This window comes from Manacus candei, unplaced genomic scaffold (assembly GCF_025592945.1).
Source record: "Manacus candei isolate 608988 ecotype Guabito, Panama unplaced genomic scaffold, ASM2559294v1 h1tg000035l, whole genome shotgun sequence".
NCBI classification, from domain to species: Eukaryota; Metazoa; Chordata; class Aves; order Passeriformes; family Pipridae; genus Manacus; species Manacus candei.
The window spans coordinates 9,387,667-9,401,227 of record NW_026138083.1 but is presented as its reverse complement, the minus strand read 5'-3'; the positions used below and the strand labels follow the sequence as shown (position 1 = coordinate 9,401,227).

Here is a 13,561-nt window from a genome sequence, read left to right as displayed (position 1 = left end):
GAGGCTCTGCCGGGGGGAGCGGCCCCGCCGGGTGGTGCCGAGCGGGGGCCGAGTTCGAGGGCACCCGCGGCCTTCTGCCGGGCCGGGCTCCAGGGAAACCCACGGAGGGTGTCAGCGACCTCGGGAGGGGGGGCCACGTGCCGCCCGAGGCTTGGCACAGCATCCTTCCCGGGGCCACCGGGTGCCTGTTCGGCTGCATGTGGAAAGCCAGACCGTTCCGTAGAGGTCTCTGGGGAGGGAGCGTTTCCATCGCGTTACGCTGGGATAACTCCCTGGTGCTCAGGGTTGAGGCAGGAGGATGAGTTTCTTCTCTCTCGCGAGGTGGGACGTGGTGCTCTTGTGTGTAATCTCCGTGTCTGCTGCAGCCTTGGGGCTCGAAGGCTCCTGCCATTGTGTCCTTACTGCTCGTGGTGCCCAAGTTGGCACTGCTGAATGTGTCCCTAGTCATTCTGCTTTCCCTGCATTCTGGGAGAGGAGGTGTCCGGTAACCTGGGTCGGACCCACAGAGAACTCTCAAGATGAACACCATGACCTTGAAGCACATCTTGTATTTAACAGGGAACCAGAATGCTGTGTGAAGCGATGGAGTGACATTGCTGCTCAGACAGCGTTGCTGAGCTATTTGCATGCCAAATTCAGGGCCCACTGTGGTTTCTGGGGGGGTAGGGACTTCAAAACCTGTTGGTATCATGTTTCTGAACAGTCCAAACCAGCTCTATATTAATATGTTTTTCCTATATTTTTGAATTTCCTTAGGCTTGCAAGGAGGGAGTACAGACAATTTGATTGATAGAAGGAAAAGCTTTCTAATTTTACCATTTCATGTGGATTTCTTTACATTCCTTTTACTGTCACTGAAAATGCTGCCTTTTAGCAACAAACTTCTCTGAGTCACAACAGAGATTTTGAGCCCAAGGACCTCATGTTGTGTGTGCAACAGGATGTGCTAGTGCTCCCACAGCATTAATGCTTGTAAATGCTGTGCCTGTAGAGGTGCTCTGACTAAAGAGCATCAGGACTGTCTCACTAGTAGTTACCACATTTCAGTGTGTCACCTTCTTTTGAGACCCGCTCTCAGTATAAGAGAGGTAGAATAGGAACAATGTGTTAATGTTTTGGCTTTTTTTTCTTTGTGTGCCAGTGATCATCCAGCTCATAAGGAGCATCCTCATGCTGATATATGTGGGATTAGAAATTTTGGAGATGCAATGCTCATGAATGGTGTATGTGGTGTCCACTGCTGATACTTTTCTATTCTGTGTGCTTTTACGTGCTTTATGATAATCTCATTCCTTAAGGAATAGGCAAAATTCCTCTTCTCTGACTGGCAAAGAAAAACACTGGAATTCCCTTGTAGGACACTTTTATCAGGGATCAGTCTTGGGGACACATGCCTAGCCTTTTCTTCTTAGAATAGTCATCAAGAGGAAAGTCAGATGCCCATCAATGCTCTTGGTCCTCCAGAAAGGAGTGACCTTTCCTCCAGAAAGGAGTGTCTGTGGTGTTAAGAAATCTATTTCATCAGCCCCCAGGGTTGGTGCTAATGAAGTGGTGCTGGTGGCCAGTATGTGAATTTCCTTCCTCTTCCCTCTCCACTCCAACCCCGATGTTTATTAGTGAAAACAAGTGTATCTCTACACTGTAAAAGGCAGCACAGAGCTCTTCTCCAGTGGAAGCAATTGTTACACGTGCAGGGTCCAGAAAAACACTTTGGGAATGGCTCTTTGTCCTGGGGAGCTCCCAGATGAGATTTGTTTGCCAGAGCTCCACAGTGACCTTTCAGTAACATCGATTCACTCTGAAAACAGAGCAGGGGACAGAAAATAGGGCCATATAGGGCAATAAGGGCTTTTAAAGTCCTCAAGGGCTTTGTAAACTGTTCCCTCATTTTTAAGGGTGTGTTGGCTTTCTTGGTATCTTCTACTTTGAACATTGGAAGGCACAGCCCAATATTTGCTGGAGGGATTGTAGAAGCATTTGCTAAAAGGCTGTTTTAGCTCTGCTAGTTTACTGAACAAGATACAGAATGGACATGACTAGTGCTTCCCTCCTTCTGTCAAAAATAACCAAAAAGTGGGTATTCCTCTGAAACTTTATGAAATCCCCTTACATGTCACTGTGGGACACTGTCCAGTTGGAATACATGTTAAGATTGCTTTGGGAGGGAGGAATAAGGAAGGCCAGCTATGAGGCCCCCCCTCCCTAGGGCAGAAAAAGAATGGGAGAATCTGTTGGATATTTATTGAAGCACTAAGAAGGAGAGGTGGAAGGTGAGGGAAATGATGGGATTTTTACACCGTGTGTCTGAACCCAAATTGAGATTCCCTTGCCTGTAGGAGCCTCCCCAGCCACAAACTGGACAGTAATAGATCTTTTTGTTGTTCAGGCCAGCTCTTGATCTTCTCCACAACAGTGCCCACATACAACCTGTGTATCACACTGTTGAGATCCATGACAGGTATCCCAGAAAATATGGAAAATAATAAAGCAATAACAATGTGACTTGGAACTCAATGTGTCAATAGTTTTTTTCACATAACCTCTTCTGGTTTTTTGGAGACCGACAGATACAGCAATAGACTTGATGGGGAAAAATAAAACTGCTACAGTAGCTTTTTTCATCTGTTTCATGATCTCTTAATCCCTTTTGGTCTTACCCAGTTCTGCACTGTTTTCCATTAGGCCTTCTCCACTACTCCAGAACTGCATACATGGGAAAGGATCTTTTCTGTAGCTGAGAAGGAAGATGTTGACAGCGTGATGGGCTGTAGATCTAATCAAATAAGCTGTGTTTGGAAACACTTTCCTTTTGGTGTCAGGCTGTGTCATCTTTAATTTGGTGAACAATATGAAAGGAACAAACTGTGGATCATGGGCTGACACAAGCCGGATAGGTACAATGGGGAGCAGAAAGAATGCCTGTGGGTGCAGCTTTCCTCTTTGAAGAAACGGGGCATCCCAGCCTTATGAAAGAGATCTAGTGTCAGCCACGACAGATGGAAGTGGACTCCTCACTGTCCGGGTAACAGTGGATGTTCTGAGGCTCACAGTCAGCCCGGAGGGAGACTGTGTTGAAAGTTTCAGTGGCCTACCAGCTGGGTCTGAAAAGACTGCAGAAGGATAAGGAGACATTGATGTCTAGTGAAAAGGTTTTGATTATAGGATCATAAATTCAACTGCTCAGGCCAAAACTCTGGATTGCTCCAGTCCTTTCCCTACCAGTGACCAAGAGACGATGCTTAAGGAAAGGCTAAGAAGACACGTACAACTTGTTTGCCATACTTACACCCTTCTTGGTGTTGCAGTCTGCAGTTTTTCAGCCTTTTTATTTGTTGGCCTGAATAATTTTCTATGTACACAAGCTGTGTCATTCCACTGGTAACAGCACTCTGTTGAGAAGCCTAGCTCTGCATTCCTGTGTGTTTTCCTCTCTTTTAGCTACTTATTAGTTCTAGAGGAACTTTATTTTAATCATGGGACATCTTAATTTTCAAGGCCTTTGTTTTCATACCACACTTGTCCAAAAACATTGTTATTAGTGAGATGGACATATCTATGTGCTTGTTGAGTCTTCCTAAAAGCACCTAGCCTTTTCTAATAGGTCTGTAAATCAGGACTTCTTCCCTCTGCCAGCCACTCAGTTTACTTTTTAATTTTCAGTTTTCTGTTGTGGAAGACACTGATTTTCCAGATCCTCTGCAGTGCTCTTTAAAATAAACAGCAAGCAAAAATCATTGGCATCTTCTTTCTTATCTTTTCTCTAATCCATCTTTCTTGTCAGTCCATTGCAGGCAGGTTTTTAGATTGACTAACCAGGAACCTGAAGTTGTGGATCCAGGATCAGTGTGTGTTTGTAAGATTTATGGGGGAAGGAATGTAGGTGATGTGGTGTAACAGTGCTATCATTGATTCTCAACTTTCATTCATTAGTGTCTAAAATGTGACTTTTGGTTTTGTTGTTGTTGTTCTTGTTGTTTTTTGCTTTTAGTGAAGTTTGCAGTACCTAAAGCATGCCTTCTTAAAGGTGCCCCACCTTGGTCTGAAAAGAGCAAGAGATCTAGAATTCACCATCTCCCTTGTTCTAGGTCCTGTCCTTAAAGAAAACACTCATGAAAAACTAATTTGCAGTTGTCGGGCTGCAGCTTCTGGCAGAAGATGAGCTAGAATGGCAGAGCCCTTCAGTTTCTTAAATTTTTATCATAGGGAGATACTTCTACACTGCATTCCCTGGCTTTTCAGTGTTTCTGTTGGCTAAGATACATTCATTTTAAACAGTTTAGTTTTCAGGTGGCTGGAAGGCACCTTTTAGCCTTTTCCTGTGCTCCAGGATTTTTAGTGACCATGAGGCATGGATGCTGGCCCCTTATTGGGCTCTACTGTCTCTCACCAGTAGGCAAGGACAAAATTGCCTCCCTTTTTTTCTGCTTCTCTCTGCAGCAATGCTTTGCTCTGTATGCATGACCTGTATGACTTATTCATAGATGTCTGAACGTGAGTTTGGTTGTATTAAGAAGCTTTTTGTTGAAGATGCACTTTTTCTTGATGTTGTTCTGCATGTCCATAAAGAATCAGGAGTGGTTGCTTCTCAAGCAGAGATGAGGTTTATGGGGCTTTGTCTATTAAGCTAACAGGACAAAAAAGAAAATGTAAAAGGTGGAAATGCAAAGGGCAGGTAGTCAAGTAGTTTCTCATTCTTGTGACAGTTGTTCTGAGGTAAATGACAGGAGGCATTTGGTTTCTAGGGCTCAGGGCTATCTGACCTGTGTAGGTCCTGAAGCATATTTTCAAATCTGGTGGCAACTCAGAAGCTGATATTTCTAGTGTGCTTTTGTTGCTTCTTTTGCAAAACAGATTTTCTTTAACCTTGCTACCTGTGTTTCTGATTGGGATGAAATTATATACTTTTTTCCCCCTCCAAACATCCCAGGCTGGACTTGAACCAGTAATTGTTCTATCTGTGGAGTATTTATTATTAGAAGTATCCAACAGTAGCCAGCTTACTCTGGCAAGCTGAGGACAGAATGCACAATTACTCACTGCAGGTTGAGATAGATTTGAAAAATTGCTATGACCATTGGCCAACTCATGTACAAAATTTAGTTTTCCACTACTTTATTACAGCTATGAGTTGAAAATTATTTTCACATTGAAATATGGCATAAGGTTTATTATGTTTTTTCAAAGGAACAAATTCTGAGCGTATGTGTTCTGTAATACGTAAAAACCTGGCATAACACTGTCAAATTAAGTATCAAAGTACAAATATGGTTTATTACAATGGATCTGTCCTGAAGAACACATTTTAAAGTTTTGTTGGGGGTTTTTTTGGGCTGTTTTTTGTTTGCTTAATTGCTCTGGGGGATTTTGTTGCTTGTTAGGTTTTTTTTTTCCATGACACAACAAGCTGGTGTAAAATCTAATTGCGGAATGAGAGGACACGTACCTAGGTCATAGAGCTGCTTAACTCAACGGATAAGAGAACTTATGGAGGGGAAACGATTATTTGCATGTTCTGGGAGTGTGTAAGTGGATACTGACTGTTGTGAACTAGATGGCATCATTGACATATGTGGAAATGGCTTATATAGAGGCAGTCCAGACCAGCTTGTAAAACTCTCCCATAATCTTAGTAACACCCCTTCTCCTTGGAAACTGAATCATGCAGTGGTGCAGAAAGAAATTAAACAGACCATGCTTGCATATACAACAGTTTTTCTAGGATGTTCTGGCATGGAGAGAAGCAGGTGAAGGCCATTATCCGTCTTGATATTATTGTTCTTTTTCTTAATATTGTCTTTAACTATTAACTATAAAGGGAACAAATTCCTCTAGAACAGTAGATTGTCAAATAACAATGAAATTTGAACTTCCTATCTAAAACCAAGTTTTATGCCTCTGGGGCCTTTTGTCTTTGAGGAAAAAAAGCTCAGGGAACCATTGAGTATGATTGAGAATGCACTGGGATTTCCCGAGGACAGAAGAAAAAGCAAACCAGCTGTGATGGTATCACCTTTGGGCAAGTCATCAGTGTTGAAGAACACACCTAGTGCAGGCATTTTGTTATGTAGCTGCAGTGTGAGCTGCAGGTTGTACCTGGCGTGAGGGGAGATGATGGGAGCCCCCGGCAAGGGGCCGTGGATTGGCACCAACCCTTTGCCTGACAAAGGGCACGGGGACTTGCTGTGCCGGCCAGGGGGTGGCTGGTCACCCAGAGACTGACTTTACAGGAGCCAGTAAACAGCAGGGGACTAAATGTCACCACTGAAACAGGTGCACAGACCATGACGGTACAATATCCCAGGGATTCCTTTGTTGGAGGTCCTTCCTCAGGGGCCCCCCCTTGGCATCGCTGCACCAAGAGTTTTCAAAGGAAAATAAGTCAACATCTATATGGACTCTTGGTATGCCTTTGGACTACCAAAAGCAAGAGTCTTATGGAAAGAATGGGGATTTTTAACGTCAGCAGGGGAAGAGAGTATGTAATGGAGAGGAAATATGCAATTTGCTAGAATTGCAGTTACCTGCAGAGATTGCTGTAATGCATTGCCCAGCCCACACCAGAGGCACTACAGGTCAGTAGAAAGTGCCCTCACTGGTGCAGCTGCAAAGGCTGCAGCCAGGCAGCCTCTGGGACAATGTGCTGTTGTGGCTCTGGCAGGGACCAGAGGGAATGGACAAATTTGACAGACTGCAGGACTGTATATGAGAAGGACTGCTCAACTGAAGAAAAAAGACAGTGGGAAAAGTTGGAAGCAGCCCAAAATGATGATGGAATAGGGACAATTGGGTGAAAACTGATTCTGCCCAAGAAATATTTAATAACTGTAGCTAGGTGGTTTCGTGATAAAGCCAATGGGAGGGACAGAAGCAATAGCTAACCAAATACAAAAGGTATGGGTGGCTCCAGGAATTTATGCAGCATCATAAAAAGAATCACAAACTCTCTTTGGAAGGCGTTTAGCTGTGCCAGGGACTTACATCCCAGTGAAGTCGAGCTTATTGGATAGATGTGAACACTTGACGCAGTATGTTTTATATATGCAGAAAGGGTTCAAAAAGCAGAGTAAGTATGGTCAGTGGTATCAAACCACACCACCTGAAACACAGGTACATGGTACGCAGCCTGAAGGTGAAGTGTTAATTAAGGCATTCTCTTGAAAATCCAAATTAGAACCTAAATGGGAAGGGCCATGTACTCTTTTACTGTGTTCCTAGTTTGCTGTTAAAGATGTAGGTAAGGAAAATTGCATACACCATTCTCACATCAAACAGTAGTGATGATCAACCAGTCGATAAATGACTGACATCTGAGAATCCTTCATGATTTTCTGCTGGGAATAATTAAAGTATTTGTGCGTGGGAATCTGAGGACCCCTGGTGGTCTAGTGGTTAGGATGTGGTGCTCTCACCACCTCAGCCCGGGTTCGATTCCCGGTCAGGGAACTCCTCCGGGCAGATGGAGCTCGTCAGCCCTGTAAGGCCATGCATCTTAGACAAGGTCACTCTAAACAAACCTACGTCCTGAGGACCTCGCTGCCACTGTCCAAGCTCGCTCGGCCCTGGCAGATGAACCTCAGGATTAAAGGGTGGGCTCAGTTCAGCGCACACTGTGTCTCACCTAAAAAATCCACTGTGCTGGTTGGAAGGGTACTGACCTTTCCCAAATCTTCGTTCACGAAGACTGGCCATGATTATGATGGGAATCTATAACCTTGTACTCTGCCCTTGGGCAATCTTGTTAGTTTAAATTCTGTTAAGTGTGTTACTTGTAATAATGTAGAAGGGCAGTGGTTAAATGCCTCAAAAGCTTTTTCTTTTTCCTCTTACTATATTGGTAGATATGCTTAATTAAAAGAAAGGGAGGACTGTTGAGGAACACAACAAAGCAAGTAGCTGGTGTGCAGCTTCAGTGTGAGCTGCAGACTGTGCCCAGGGAGGGGGTAAATGTCTGGAGCCCCAGGCAAGGGGCCACAAATTGGTGCCGACCCTTTGCCAAACGAAGGGCATGGGGACCTGCAGCGCTGGTTCATGGGTGGCTGGTTCATCTAGAAACTCTGTAGAATCCAGATAAGACATGACAAGACCCCAGACCAAATATCACCATTGACCAAGAGGGCATGAAGAACACAAGAGGAACACAGCCTGTAAGGGTACCAAAGCTCAGTGGTGTGAGTGGCCAGAGTGGCTCCTGAATGGTCAGACAGGAAAGTTTCCTTAGCCAGCTGTCTGCAAACTAAAAAAGGGTGACACTGAAGATCAGAGAATGAAACTGTAGAAATGCAAGCGGCAGAGGAAGGTCGAACCTGCTCCCCTGACCATGCTCCAACTAGGGGGAAGGGTTCCTTACAAAAATGGGAAAATGGTTACAGAAGGGCTGTAGAGGGGTGTTTTAAGTGACTAACAGTTGGCGTGATTTGTCATGTTTTTGTCAGTCTCAGGAAATCTCTTCTGTGTAATAACAAACAGTCTCTGCTGTGATCAGCACTGGGCTTGAAAACTGAAAAAAAATTTGTCCCATTTAGTCTTATTTAGTTTGATATGACATATCAGTGCAGCAAGTGGCAGTTGCCCCACTTATGCTAGTTTTTATTATGAAAGTGCTTGGTAATATGAAGTCTGTATGGCAAATCTATGGCGTGAATTTTCCCAGCAAAAAACCCTGTCTTCCAGAATTTGAATCAAATTGCCAAATCTCTAATCAGGAACTTACTGTTATATTTCTAAACTCTAAATAGCTTTTGGACAAGTTTATTTAATCCTTTTTAATTATGGTGACTGCATGTATCATAAAATGTTTTGAGTAGGTACAATGAGCACCGTTTTCTCTGGAATGGAGGTTTAAAATAATTGATTTCAGGCTGTGGGCTTTTTGATAACCTAATATAATAGGTTATAATAAGACCATTGAGCAACAGATTTTATCAGTTTGCTGTATGCCTGAGTTTTTTTAAGATAAAATACTGTTCTCCAAGGAAGGTTACTGTTGACCTCAGCTATGAAAAGTGACTTGAAATGGCCATGAAAGATGAATAACAGGCTTCTCACAAAAGCACCCTTTGGGGAGAAGGGAGAGGACTTGTCTGAGAGGGACATTTTGCATTACCTAAGGATCAATTGTACGCTTTGGTCCAGGATCAGGTGATGAAAACCTACCTCTGTGTGGTGTTTCTGGTGGTGTCAGGTGTAGATTGAGTTTGATATCATAAGTATAACCTCTGTTTAGTTTTAGCTGTTATTCAGATACATTTGTTTTGGCTACCAGCAGACTAATCAAGCTTTGCAAGTAATGATCTATATTGATTTTGCAGGTACATATGCTTAAACTGCAGTTAAATGTTTATTGTAAGCAAACCATAATATTTGCCTGTTAAATTAGTGGAGGTTAAGTTGGTTATGATATTAGAAGGATTTCCTCATGTTGCGTTTCATGTTCTGCTTGTTTCAAAACTTGGAACAACTCTGTGAAAGATATCGGTGGAAGGTAATAGACTTTACTCTCAAATTTTCCTGCCTCCCGTTTTTTTACCTTTACTGCTGAGATGTATCTGGAGAGGATTAGGATCACGTGAACTGCTGGTAGTGTAGGCGTGCTTATCTGGTGTGCATTCCTAATGATTTGTTGTCACAATTAGCTGTGCTGTTTCTCCCTGTAGATAGGTGGGTTTGGCACAGAAATTACTGGTGTATCTGACTGCTCTGTGATGTATGTGAATACAGTCTCTGGCAGTATGTTATTGTGTGTTTGAGGGGTTTGTTTTCCTCAGGTCCTATGCTGTTACTTTCACTGTGCAGGCAATAATACATTCAGCTGGCTGTGCAACTGGCTAGTCATAATAATGCTGTCAAGGTTCGTCTGTTATCATATTTAATATATTTTATGTATGTTCTGTTCAGTGCAGCCTCGTGTTAGCACAGAATCTGGACCTGTCTGTCTTGATTGCAGCTTTTTTTTTTTGTTTTTGTTTTTCTTACATCACTCCTTAATGGTCATAAACCTTTCAAAGATGAAAAACAGTCCCAGCATCTTGCAACAAAACACTTTCGGGTGTTTTGTTTTTGTTCAGAAATGAAATACTGTTTATAGCAAGCCCAGAATTTCTAAGGCTGATTGCCTTTGCATAGCTATGAGAAGAATATGTCACAGAGGAGACTTCAAGGTGCAGCTGCTAGGAATTGAGCCTGCTCTCCAAGCAGGGTCTGCTACAGCAGGGGCAGGCAATGAAGGAACATATGTGTCTTCAAAGAACAATTCAGAATCTTACAAGTTCTTGTTGTCAGACCTACCCTAACAGTGTATGAGTTGTTTTTCATTGCTGTTTCAAGTTCAGCAGGAGATCTGGTATATTCCAGGGCTGAGGGGCTGTTAGTCCAGTGCACATTATATTTTTTAATCAACTTCTTTCCTGTACTGTCATATGCATTCGTACCCTAGTGACAGAATGCTAGTGCATGGTACAACTTATTTATGCAAAGATTTAAGGGTTTTTTTTGTTTGCTTCAATGTGAGTGATTTCATATTTATAGTTGGTATTGTGTGTTAGAGCAAATGACATTGGAAAAACAGTGAGGGACCCTGGGTACATGCACTTATTGCTGCCATTAACTAAGCCCCAGTGCTGCTGAGTAGTGGCACTTGGAAACTCCAGTGTTTTTTTTTTCCTTACTTCTAAGCACTCTCAGTCCTACTTGTTATGTTCTCGTCTTATTCACCACCCCATCTGTTTTGTTTTGGCTTAATGCCAGTAAAGTTCATGTTGGGAACACCTAAATTATGCTTAAATTCTATTTACAACTATTTTTTGGTTGTTTCTTCCATGCAAGTATTGGACAGGGAGATTGATCTGATTTCTAGACTGCAGTTTACTGGGGTTACTTCTTTTGGTTTTGCAGATGTCCAGTTTGTCTCACCCAAAAAAGCTGTAGTTTTTGTCAACTTCCTATAGCACCACTGGGCTCTGCTCTTAAGGTGGATCATGCTCCTAAGGTGGTTATGGGTTACAGCAGTCTAAGTAAATTTCACTTGTTCTGATGGTTCTAATTTGTAGACTTTCAGAGGTAAGGATGTGTCCTGAAGTAAAGTGAGATATTGTAACTCTTCCACAGTGAGATTAATTCATTAAGATTATCCAGGACCTTTAGTTAGGTGGTGAGAGACAGACTTCCATAGCTTTGTTCTGCTGTTTAATAACCACCTCACATCTGATGAGTTTTCAACTTGATGTTTGTGTGAGTTTGGCTGTATTTTGAGCACTCCTCAAGACTGAAGTAAGCTAACATAGGAAAGATCTCATGTATTAATTAGGAATTTCCACGGGGCATGCTTGTTATTTCTAAGTTTAGTTTTAAGAGTGCTGTAATCCTGTAAAATTAGGAAATATTTTTTTCCAATAAAGCTGTTTAAAATTTTGCTAGCATGAAAGAAAACCTTATGAGATAGGTAATTGGGTTATGTGTATTTACTTTTTTGGTCTCTGACCTCCTTGAAGGGATAAAAGAGACATATGCATTATATATACACTCCTGCTGAAAGTACCTCATCAAAACACAAACCTGTCCGTTCTGAGTCATACCACAGGTCCATCTAAGGCCGGTATCCTGACCTAAGTTGGCCAAGAATGGATATCTAAGAAAGAGAAGAAGAGCAGGGAAAGCATATAAAGTGACTCCTCAGAACGCTCTTACAACCTTCAGTGAATTGGTAAACATGGTTTTTTGGATTTCTTTATTGTAAAGGCCAAGACTAAATTTATAAAACTCTAAAGATTCTCCCTAATTGGCTCAAAGAGAGAGCAGTATGCAAGAGCTGATTTCACACTTCTTCATGCTCAGGTTGGCCAAGAGACAGGATTTGGTCCTGCTGTTGTCACGGTTTCTTTCTCATAGCTGCTTTCATTTCTGCTTCACTTGCTATTTCTAGGAATGCAGTTTTACAGTGTCTTAGAGTTGCTCAACTCTCTTGCATGTCTTCATGGGACAGGAATGCAAAAATTTCTTGACATCCTGTACTTTTGCTACAGGAAAAGGCAATCTGAAAGTTCTTGTTTTCACAGTCACTATATTTTAAATTATGTCTCTTTGCATTCAATGGTTGACACATTTTAAAGGTAAGAAGAGTGGTGCAGATATGTAAAAGTTCATATGCTTTGGTCCAGCTTTGCTGAATTTGAAGAGAGATATAATCCTTCCATCTCTCCTCTAATTCCCTGTAACACCACTTAACATTTAATATGTAGAAATGATGCTCTCTGCCATGTATTCTGGAAGAGAGGTAGTGCCTTATCATTCCCCCACTGACCATCCCTTGCCACTTCCCTTCTATTAGCAAATTCAGCTCTAGCATGGAGCTGGCTACAGGCTCTGATGCTGGTCAAACAATATTTACACTATATTTTATTGATTTGAAAGGCATTACAATAATGCATAAATTAAAAGCACAATTTAAATATGCTGATGGTTTCTGCACAAAGGTGACTTCATCCCTTCTTTTACCCTTTCTTTGTGATGCTTCTGGAGTTTTAGGTTAATGTGTTACACCTTGCTATGGATGTAGGTAATGCTTCAGTGTTGTTCTGGTAAACCCTTTGCCTGTAGGTCTGGGCATGTTTCTGCAGTATTAGTACTGCCTCAGGAACAAGTTTTGATTCATGCTGCTTTGTGCTGCTACTGTGATGTAAAACAGCTTGAAATTCGTCTTGGGCTGTAATTAAATTGGCATTTTGTTTGGCTACATCACTCTGGCTATACCAGAGCATATCTGCAAACTTAGTTCTGTAATTCCATATTGCCAAATAGCTGCTATTCATGGTACTGCCTGGGAAAATTTTGTTCTGTTTCAGAGCCAGGGAAGATACATGTTATTCCTTTAAATAACAAACATGTTATCTTTGTACACATATATTAAAACATTGATAAAGGAAACTGGAATAGTGCACGAGGGAAAGCAGTTGTACCTTGCCTAGCTTTGAGTGCTTGTGGACTTTCATGCTCTGTCTCTCCTCTAAAATTATTCCTTGGGATTACTTTCCACCCGAAGTCACTAGACTGAAATCTTATTATGCACATGCATCCCTACAGTGATGTGAAAAGACCTTCAAGGTTAGGGAGGGGATACTTGCCTCTGTGCCTTTGTGTTAATATTGGGAGTTTTTATATTTTTATAATGTTGAAAGTTTGGGGCAGTCTATAATTAAATTACTTTTCTTTAAGTACCAGAAGAAAAGCCAGCCTTAGAAGAGATTTTTACAGGGATTCTCTCTTCTGTGCATCCTGCAGTGATGTGCAGGAAGGTCGGGTGCACAGTGTATGCAGAGCACACTGCTAGCTTAGGGAAGACCAGTTCAGATGTTCTGGTGAACATAAAAGAACCTGGGAATGGTATTTGACTTGGTCATTAGGAAGAAGAAGCACAAATGTTGTGCTGCCAAGCACAGCATGTATTTTCTCTTTCCAATTTCTTATTTCAATACCTGGTGATTGAAAGGGCAGCTGCCCCACACAGATGCAGGACTCTTTCACTGAGAATTTGGAACATTTTGCACTACCTTTCTTCTGAATCTCTTTA

The 13,561-nt window shown here is 42.2% G+C and overlaps 1 protein-coding gene across 2 annotated transcripts in view; it reads left to right on the top strand.

Moving 5' to 3' along the window:
- TTBK1 (tau tubulin kinase 1) overlaps positions 1-13,561 on the top strand; it is a 108,600-nt gene that overhangs the window by 606 nt on the left and 94,433 nt on the right. The gene's annotated exons all lie outside the window — the stretch shown is intronic.